The sequence below is a fragment of the Neomonachus schauinslandi genome, chromosome 14, assembly GCF_002201575.2.
Source record: "Neomonachus schauinslandi chromosome 14, ASM220157v2, whole genome shotgun sequence".
Taxonomy (NCBI): Eukaryota; Metazoa; Chordata; class Mammalia; order Carnivora; family Phocidae; genus Neomonachus; species Neomonachus schauinslandi.
This window is the reverse complement of record NC_058416.1, coordinates 83938733-83948809: the sequence shown is the minus strand read 5'-3', so window position 1 is coordinate 83948809 and position 10077 is coordinate 83938733.

Genomic DNA, 10077 nt, shown 5'->3' with positions numbered 1-10077 from the left:
GGAAGGCGATCCTATCAAGCAAATCAATCCACAAATATGTTCTCAGTTGCTCTGACGTTTTAGAACCTTCCATGGGTGTTGCCGGGAGAAAACCGACAAGATCCTTGGCTCCCAGGAATGAACAAACTAGTTAATAAAGGAGTAAGGCAGACTCTGCCCTCCTGGCCTGAGTGGGGGTTGTTAGAATGTCTCCATTCGACCTGAGAAGGTTTGAGGCAGGACGGTGGAGTGATTTAGCCTTCAGGCTGGGAAGTCAGATGAAATTGCATTTGAACCTGAGCTCTGTGTGACCTTGGGCCGGTGACTTCACCTCTCTCAGCACATAAATGGGAATGAAAAGAGACATTCCTTATGAGGCTCTGGGCAGGGCGAGAGGAGATGAGGCCCAGACAGGCATCACTCACCTCCCCTCTCAGGTGAAAACAAAATTCAGTTTTGAGGGCACAAACCCAGGAACCATTTATTGCCGTGACAAAAAAAAAGATGTAAATTCTCCTCTTTCCAGTCACGCGTGGGTCACAATTACCCAGGAGCATCTTCTGACAGAATCTTTAATAACAAAAGGTGTGTTTCTTGGTGTGCGCCCAGGTGTGTATACACACACACACACGCACAAAGACATCCATGTATTTGTGTGCATACACGGAGCACCTAATACGCGCGCACACCCACGTGCACACTGGCGCGCACACCCACGCACACTCACACACCCGTGCGTGTGTGCACAGATCAGTCAAGAAGAGCTTTTCTGTCCACGATTCTCTGACACCAGAATAAGTGTTTCCCTAGCTAATAGGAACACCATGGATTTTCGTTAGAACACTTGTGTGAGCAGTCAGTGGCTATAAATGGCCAAGCAGCATGGTTGTTGCAGCCGCAGTAGGTGTGTGCAGAATGCATGCTGGGGGATGGGGAGCCCCCGGTTCAGGGGTTCGCATAGGCTCAGGCCCTCCAGAGGCAGGTGGGTGTATAAGTGTGACTCTGAAGGGCGCCCATATAGCTAGTCCCCCTGAGGACATATATTTTTTTTCAAATGGATCTTTGGGAGGGGTGACAGGGGGAGAGTTCTGGCTGAGGAGCTAGAGGTGCAGGGTCTCAAACAGGGCACTAAACTTCCTGGGGCCTCAGTTTCCTCATCTGGAAAATGGAGACCATAATAGTGCATAACCCCATAAGGCTACTGGGGGGAGTGAGTGAGATTATGTGTGTCAGGCAGATTCTGGGAACATGGCTGCTGGGACTTAGGGCCCACAGGATGTGCGTCAGGCCTTGGGCTCTGTTGAGAGAACTGGAGACCCAGAGGTGCCCCCCCTTGCCAGTGGGTTGAGTCACCACTGAGGAGCCCCCCGGAGCCCTGGGACAAGGTCCTAGGAGTGGAGAATCTGGGAAGACTTGGGGTCTGGGTCTATGTAGACTTTCCGGGGTTTCAGCATCAACCTCAAGAGCGCATTGGAGGGAGACGCCTGGGTGGCTTAGTTGGTTGTCTCCCTTCAGCTCAGTTCAGGATGCCAGGACCCTGGGATCGAGTCCCGCATCGGGCTCCTTGCTCAGTGGGGAGCCTGCTTCTCCCTCTGCCTGACGCTCCCCATTCTTGTGCTCTCGCTCTCTCTGACAAATAAATTAATTAAATCTTCAATAAATAAATAACATCTTTAAAAAAAAAGAGTGCATTGGAAAGAATGGGGGGGCTGGAGCCTCTCTGGCCTCAAGGGTGGGCTGGCTGTATTTTACCTACGAGCCATAGGCTCACAGGGCCCGAGAACCCCTCGAGACCCTCCACCTTTCTACTGCCTGTGGGATTCATCTGGCTGAGAAGTGTCCCCCAACCACACAAATCCCATGGAGCCAAAGAGAAAAATAACTGCCCACCTGAGGTACTCAGAAGCCAGAGAAGAATGCTGGGCAGGCGAATCAGAATAGCAACTTCCCAAACAATCAGAAAATAAACCCAGTGTATTCACTTCCTATCGCCGCTATAAAAATATTATCATAAATTGGTGGCTTAAAACAGCACCAGTTTACTATCTCACTGTTCTCGAGGTCAGAAATGGAAACTGGGTTGGCAGGGCTGCATCCCTCCTGGAGGCTCCAGTGAAGAATCTTTTCCTTGCCTTTTCCAGAGCCTGCCCACATTCCTTGGCTCATTTGTTGGCCACATCACTCCAGTCTCTGCCTCCAAACTCTGATCCTCCTGCCTCTCTCCCATCTTCTAAGGATCCCCTGTGACTATACTGGGTCCACCTGGATAGTCCGAGATACTTCCCCGATTGCCAGATCCATAACCCCATCTGCAAAAGCCCTGTGAGCTAACATATTCGTGGATTCCGAGGATTGGGATGTGGACGTCTTTGGAGAACTTAATGCTGCCTACGTACCACATCTACGTACCACATCTAGAGAAACACAGCAGCTGGAGAAAACAGATCAACCGCTGAGTAATATTAATTACAACAATAAAAGTTGTTAAAATTCATGGAACTATACACCAGAAAAAAGGTCAATTTTATTGAATGGTAATTTAAAAAAAATTACCCATTGACAATTTTAAAAGAAGAGGTGGGGAGAGGGGGAAAAATGTAAGTAGTGCTTACAGATGTACTCTGTTTTTAAGCAAGAATGATTCTGATCCCCAATTCAAAGGATACTGATTACTTAATTATTTGTTGAAGCCTTACTATGCGCCAGGCCCTGTTTTCAGGGCCTGATGTATATCAGTAAAACTTCATTCAGGTAAGCGGAGACACGCATATAAGAAGTTTAAATCTGAGAAAAGTGGGTATTTATGTTCAACTGTAATATGGCACAATATTCTCTTTTAAAACTGTAGCAGTGTATTTATTTGATTATTTTTTAAAAAACCGAGTGTGTGGTTTACTCCATAAAACTAAAACAAACAAACGAAAAAACGCCTAGGGAAATTCAAGTGAAATTCTAAAGTGACTTCCTGGAGCTTTAAGACCTGATTTCTAAGCTAAAAATTAAGTGGGTGAATAGCAAAAAATGGATGGTTCCTATTGCAATCCAAGTACAAGGTTTGTGTCCAGGCCAGCTTGCCTGTGTGATCTTACGCAGTTTCTTCTGAGTCTGTTTCCCCATCTGTAAAATGGGGATAATTATAGCACTCACCTCAAAGGGTTTTCATGAGGCTTAAATCAGATAGCCCATTGTGAGCACTCCATAAATATTAGCCGCTGTGATTGTTTTGGGGTGTTTGACTGTTAGACCCCCACTTGGGGCCAGGAAGTTTCCAACCTTTTCCCAGGCCTAGGGGACAGGAATCTGAAAGGGAGACAGTCTTTTTTCCATTGACCATTTGGAGCCTCACCATGGTGCACCATGGAGCGTCTCAGGGTCAATGTCTCCATTTGAACTTGGATTTAATGCCTTTGCGTGGTTGACTGTGTTTTCAGTGGGTAGAAGGGAGGCTTGGAATGAGGGAGACAGGTAAGGAACATTTGAATTCCTATAAGGCTTTGATTCCCACTTTGCTAATCACTGCTCCTGAGGTTCTTCTTCTTTTTTTTTTGTTTAGGGTTTTATTTTTTTATTTATTTGAGAGAGAGAGAGAGCACGAGCAGGGGGAGGGACAGAGGGAGAGGCAAGCAGACACCCTGCTCAGCAGGGAGCTGAAGCAGTGCTCTCCTGATGTTCTTCTTTACATTAACATTTTAAACTTCAGGACTGCCTGGGTGGCTCAGTTGGTTAAGCATCTGCCTTCAGCTCAGGTCATGATCTTGGGGTCCTGGGATCGAGCCCCATGTTGGGCTCCCTGCTCAGCAGGAGAGTCTGCTTCTCCCTCTCCCTCTGCCCCTCCTCCCTGCTTGTGTTCTCTCTCAAATAAATAAAATCTTTAAAAAATTTTTTAAATTTCAAAATGATGCAGGGTCAAATAGGCAAAATGAATCTGTGAAGTTCCTGGGTTTAGCAAAAAATATAGAATGCCCAGTTAAATCAGAATTTGAGATAAACAATGAGTAATTGGGAGCTTGACGGTGTTGGGGATGTTCTGTATCTTGATCTGGGTGCTGGTTCCACAGATGTAATGTTTGGGAAGATTCGTGGAGCTGGACTTCTCTATCAGTGCCCTTCTCTATGTCCATGTTACATGGCCATAAAAAGTTGAATCGATGCTATGTGAATGAGTGCATTCTTAATATAAAACAATTTGAAATACTACAGAAATATATTGACTAAAAAGCTTCCTTTCTATCATTGCAGCTAAATCCTCCCTGGAGGGAATGAATGTCTTTGTGTGTTTGGTATAAAGTCTTCCAGACTATATGTTTTTGTTTGTGTTTTGTGTTTTTATAATTTTTTATTTTATTTTAATTCCAGTGTAGTTAACACAGAGTGTTCTATTAGTTTCAGGAGTACAATATAGTGATTTAATGATTCTGTGTATTACTCAGTGCTCATCACGATAGGTGTGCTCTTAATCCCCTTCAGCTCTTTCCCCCCATTCCCCTACCCACCTCCCCTCTGGTAACCACCAGTTTGCTCTCTATACATAGTTAAGAATCTGTTTTTTGGTCTGTCTCTCTTTTCCCCTTTGTTCATTTGTTTTGTTTCTTAAATTCCACATATGAGTGAAATCATATGGCATTTGCCTTTCTCTGACTGGTTTATTTCACTTAGCATTATACTCTCTAGATCTATCTGTGTTGTTACAAATGGCAAGATTTCGTCCTTTTTTATGGCTGCATAATACTCCGGTGTATAGATGTATACACACAAATACGCATACCACATCTTCCTTATCCATTCATTTATCAGTGGACGCTTAGGTTGCTTCCATAATTCGGCGCTTGTGAGTAATCCTGCAATAAAACCTAGAGGTGTGTGTATCCCTTCAAATTAGTGTTTTTGTATCTTTGGGTAAATACCCAGTAGTGCAATTGATTACTAGATCATAGGGCAGTTCTATTTTTAATTTTTTGAGGACCCTCCATACTGTCTTCTGCAGTGGCCATACCAATCTGCAATCGCACCAACAGTGCACGAGGGTTCCTTTTTCTCTACATCTTCTCCAACACTTGTTATGTTTCCCAGGCTATATTTTTAATTGTTTGCTTTTTTAACTTGAGCTGCACCTGTGGGAAAGTGCATGTCTCTTAAGTGCTCAGGGCAACAAGTTTTTGCCTATGTCCACGCTGTTTCACCACCCAAGTCAAGACAGAACATTCCACCCCCCGCCGTAACCTTTTTTTTTTTTTACCTCTAGCACTATAGATTCATTTTGCCATTGTAGAACTTCATAACATTCCTTCTAGACTTGCTTGAAATAAAATTTTAATGTTAGAATTCACAGAAAAATTGCCACGTTCCCATATACCCCTCACTCAGTTTCTCCTAATGTTAATCTCTTACATTACGTTGGGACATGGGTACATTACTATTAACCAAACTCCAGAGTTTATCCGGATTTCTCTGATTTTTCTACTGCTGTTCTTGTTTCTGTCCCAGGATACCATATTGCAGTTCCTGACTCTTTCTCTCATTTGCACATACAAATATACATTTTTTCACATTGATATCATACCACACACATACATACACATACGAATACACTTTTTCACACAAATGGTAACATAGGTAACAGGCCACCTGGGCCTTTCCACTCCAGGATCCACCTTGGAGACCTCGAGAGGAGTCCCGGGCCCTCACCTCACTAACGAGATGGGATGCACGTCTTCCTCTCTGTGGCCAAAGGAGAGGCTGGGGGCAGAGCCAGGTCACGCGGTCGGCACACTTAATACATGCTCTTTAGAACACCAGCTGAGCAGGGGTGCCAAGAACAAAACAAAGAAAAACTCCGCAAACTTTTTTTGGAAAGGATTAGATGTATTTTTAAAAAGGATTAAAATAGTCATCGTGGGGGGAAAATCAGAACATTGTGGGATGTTCTTACGCTAGTTTGACCATTACGCACTGTTTTTATCTTTCATTTTATATGAGGCCGTGGGAGTCAGCGTCTTTTCTGTTTTTAGGTATTTTAGAAGTTTTAATCCAGCCCCAGCTGGGGGCATTTTAAAATTAATTTCTTGTGTAAGGTGCTTTTTCCTCTCTAGCTCCTGGATTGCAGATGCAAGCTGTTATGACCCACCTTGTAAGGTAAACAGGAAAGCCTTCTCCATATGGTTGTTTTATAAAATTCTTTGACAAATTAAATGAGTTCATCTATTAATATCAGTGACTTAAAGAGTTAATCTAGTAACACGTTAAAATTTAGGACAGAGCCTGGCACAGGAAGGTGCCAGATACACGCTCACTGGATACGATACCACTGGAAGTAACTGGCTTAGGGGGTCAACTTGCCTTGGGGTCATGCCCTTTTAAGGGGGGGTGGTGAAGTCAGCCATCTCCAGATAGAACAAAGGCATACCAGGCCCTGCCAGCCCGAAGCCTGGTGGCTGATAGACTCTGTCATCAAGTGATAGCGCCTATCTCCCTGTGTCAGGGCCCCCCAGGCGTCAGCAGGAGCTACCAAGTGGAGAAGCAGCTTCTCCAGCAAGTCAGACGTGGGTGGACCAGGCCTCGTGCCCAGTGGAGACAGGTCAGCCTCATTAATGAGACCCTCACTGTGGGCAAAGTGCAATTTGGGCAAGCAACATCAACGCTGCCTGCCTCGGTTTTCTCACCTGTGAAATGGGATTATATAATAATGGTCCTTACTTTAAACATTCTTAGGAAGTTTGAATGAGTATGAGTATAGGTAGCTGATACTTGGAAAGTGCTAGGACACTGCTGGGCACACAGGGAGTGTTCAGGAACTGTCACCTCTTATTCTTGGCTGTCACCTGGGTCCAGGGAGATGGGAGTCAAAGAAATAACATGATCAAATATGAATTCATTTTTTCTCCTCTTCCTCTCCCAAACCCTTTTTCTATTAACGACTTTACCACTCTTTTAGGCACCCAGACCAAAATCCTCAGCCATCTTGATTCTGCCCCATTGGTGACAAAGTCTATCTATTCTGCCTCTAGAATGTCTTTTTTTTTTTTTTTAAGATTTATTTATTTTAGAGAGAGAGCTCATGCATAAACAGGGGGAGCGGCAGAGAGAGACAGAGAGAGAAGCAGACTCCCGCTGAGCCACCCAGACGCCCCGCCTCTCGAATGTCTTGCAAATCCACTTCCCCCGGTCCTGTCCCAGGTCTGGCCTACGGTAATAGATCTCAATTGGTTTGGGGCCTGTCCTCTTATGACTTTCTACCCCTATCTTTCACATACCCCAGTCTAAATACTTTCCTCCATGCCTCATTCTGATGATGACCCACACATGTTCCAGGACCCTCAATGGCTCCCCACTACGTCGGGAAGAAATCTCCCCTCCTTGGCTCAACAGTGAAGATCTTTTACCACTTGACCCTGACCTACCAGAATGGTGCAATGATTGAAAGCTGGCTTCCAGGTCAGCTCCTCCACTTCCTTAACTGTGGGGGCCCTGAACAAATGACTTAACCACCCTAAACCTCAGATTCCTTACTTGTTAAAAAGGGAAACAGTGGTGCTGACCTCAGAAGATAGTTTTTAAAGTAAGCTAGAAAGTTGTGATACTAACGATAGCAGCTAACATTTATCATGTGCTTACTCTGTGCCGGGCACTGTTGCAAGTGCTGTCCACAAACAGCTCCTGCCGTGTGTGTGGGGGGGTTTTACATAATGCTGGGCGCAGAGTACCTGCACCGTGAGTGTGTGCCTATATGCGCATACACATGCATGTGTGTGTATGTGGTTATTATGGTTTACTTTTCCAGGCTCATTTCCTACTCCAGCCCCGCCCCACCCCCAACCGGCTAGGCCCCTCATGCAGAGCTCTTGCGGGAAGATGCTCTGTGGCACCTGGCGAATATGCTCATTTTTTGAGTTGTTCCTCCTTTCTTGGTGGAGAAAGGACACACCTGAGCTGGCTGAGTACAGCAGGCGTGTGTTGGCTCCTGGCGGGGATACTAAGTCTGGTGGTGGATCCTCAGGGGTAGGCAGGAAGGACTGGGGATAGTAGGCCTGCCCCCACCATAACTGCCACCCAGCCACCGCCCCTTGAGCTTGCCAATCTGAGGTCCCCAATGACACCGGACTCTCGCTTATCTAGAGTTTCCCGTGTGACCGGGACTGTGCTCAGTGCTCTGCCCATTCATCTTAGTTCATCTTCAAACAACGCTGTAAGGAAAGTACTGATATTAGACCCATTTTCCAGATGAGGAAACAGAGGCTCAGAGAGGAGCAGTCAGTCTGGAGGGCCCCACTGTGAGTACCTGCCGGATTTTGACCCAGAACGTCAGGTTCTAGCCCTGGGCCTTTCCCCACCCTGATATTCCGAATTTAGGGCTTGGGGATCCGGGCCCCAGCTCTCACCGCTTACAGGGAGCCCAGAGGTCGGATCCGGCCCCAGGCAGCCAGACAACCCCTTGGTGGCTTTTTCTCTCTTGGTATTTTTAGCTCTTGGTCATCTGCCTTGTCTGTGTGGGGGACAGAAGCACCCAGACAATTCCATTTTTACTGGTGCCCTTCAGATGCCCGCCTGCCCACACCCGCCCGCCCCGCGGGCTCAGCTGTCTTAGTGGCGTGCCTGGCATTCCGGGGGGCATTGTTCCTCTCGGTGAGGCCCAGATTCCAGCAGCAGCTGCTGCCCCAGTCTCCCCCCCGCCCCACACCAGCTTTTCCGCACCCTCCTCTGCTCGCCTGTCAGAGCCCCTTTGCTGAGGCCGGGGCACCATGACAGCCAAACCTGTCAGCATGGCCCTGCTCTGGGCTATATAAAGGTCACGCTCCTGGCTCATTAGTCATCCGACCTGAGGTTCTCAGGTGAAGGACCTTTCAGCATGCCTTCAGCTAACACACAGCTTTGCAGGCCCGCGGCCCCTGTCCCTTCCCAGCACAGACATGGGTGTTCACAGGGCTTTGATTCTGGAGAAGGATTCTCAGCCTCAGCTCTATTGACATTTGGGGCCAGATCATTCTTTATTACAGGCAAGGAGGCTGTCCTGGGCATCATAGGACACGAAACAGCATCCCTGACCTTCACTCAGTAGATGCTAGTATGTCGGTAGCAACACCCCCCACCCCCCCGCCCTCTGGGACAACCAACAATGTCACCAGACACTGCCAACTGTCCCCTTAGAGGGGACATTATCCTGGGTTGAGAACCACTGACCTAGACAATTATTACTAGGATGAGAGAGAGGGGTTCCCTGCCAACAGAGAGTTTGAGGGTAGTTTAGGGATGCTGAAGTCCACCGACCACCCTTTGCCCTTCCTCCTGGTGTCTCCTGATCTAGCCGTAGGGAAGAAGGGTAATTTGGAGTCAGGTCTGGGATAGAATGCTCCCTCTGCCACTTGCTGGCTGGATGAGGGAGGGCAAGTGGCTTTTCTTTGTGGAACCTCTCTTTTTTCATCTGTGAAATGGGTTGGGTAAGAATACTGACCCCCATTGTGGGGGGTGGTCCTGTGAGGCTGCATTGAGATCGTGTTGAACAAAATGCAACTTTGTTTTTGCCTTCCTATTTCCCAGGGTAATCTAGCCTGCCCTTAGATGAAAAGGCAAGACTTTCCTGCTCATGACTTTTCTGCTCACTCTTAGGTAAAGGACAGCCCTATGGTCATTTAATCCCCAACACAGTCTTACATCAGTATTTAGAATGTTCAGCTCCAAATGGGAGCCCAGCTCAAAACTTCTCCCTTGATTTCATGTCCGGTCTCCTGTCCTCTCTCAGCTCAGGCCTGCAGAGAGTGCACAGCTATCCTGACATCAAACCCCTGCAACCACCCAGCTGGATGACTCCAAAAACCTCCCCACGTAGCTCCCCGCTTTCAGCCTTTGACCCTCTGCAGACTGTTGCCACATGGCAGCCAGAGGGACCTATTCAAAGCTGGTTGTCACCACCCATACTTTCAAGTGACTGCCCACACTCTTAAGATAAAGACTCTTCCACCCATTTGGACCCTTCTTCCCTCTTCTCTTTATCTAGATCAGGGCTTCTCAATGTCACCATGCATGGCCCTAGAACTTTCTCTCAGATCTCTGAGGGTGCCTACAAAGGAGGAAGAGCAAATGCACCACCCCTGCCTCATTCAGTAC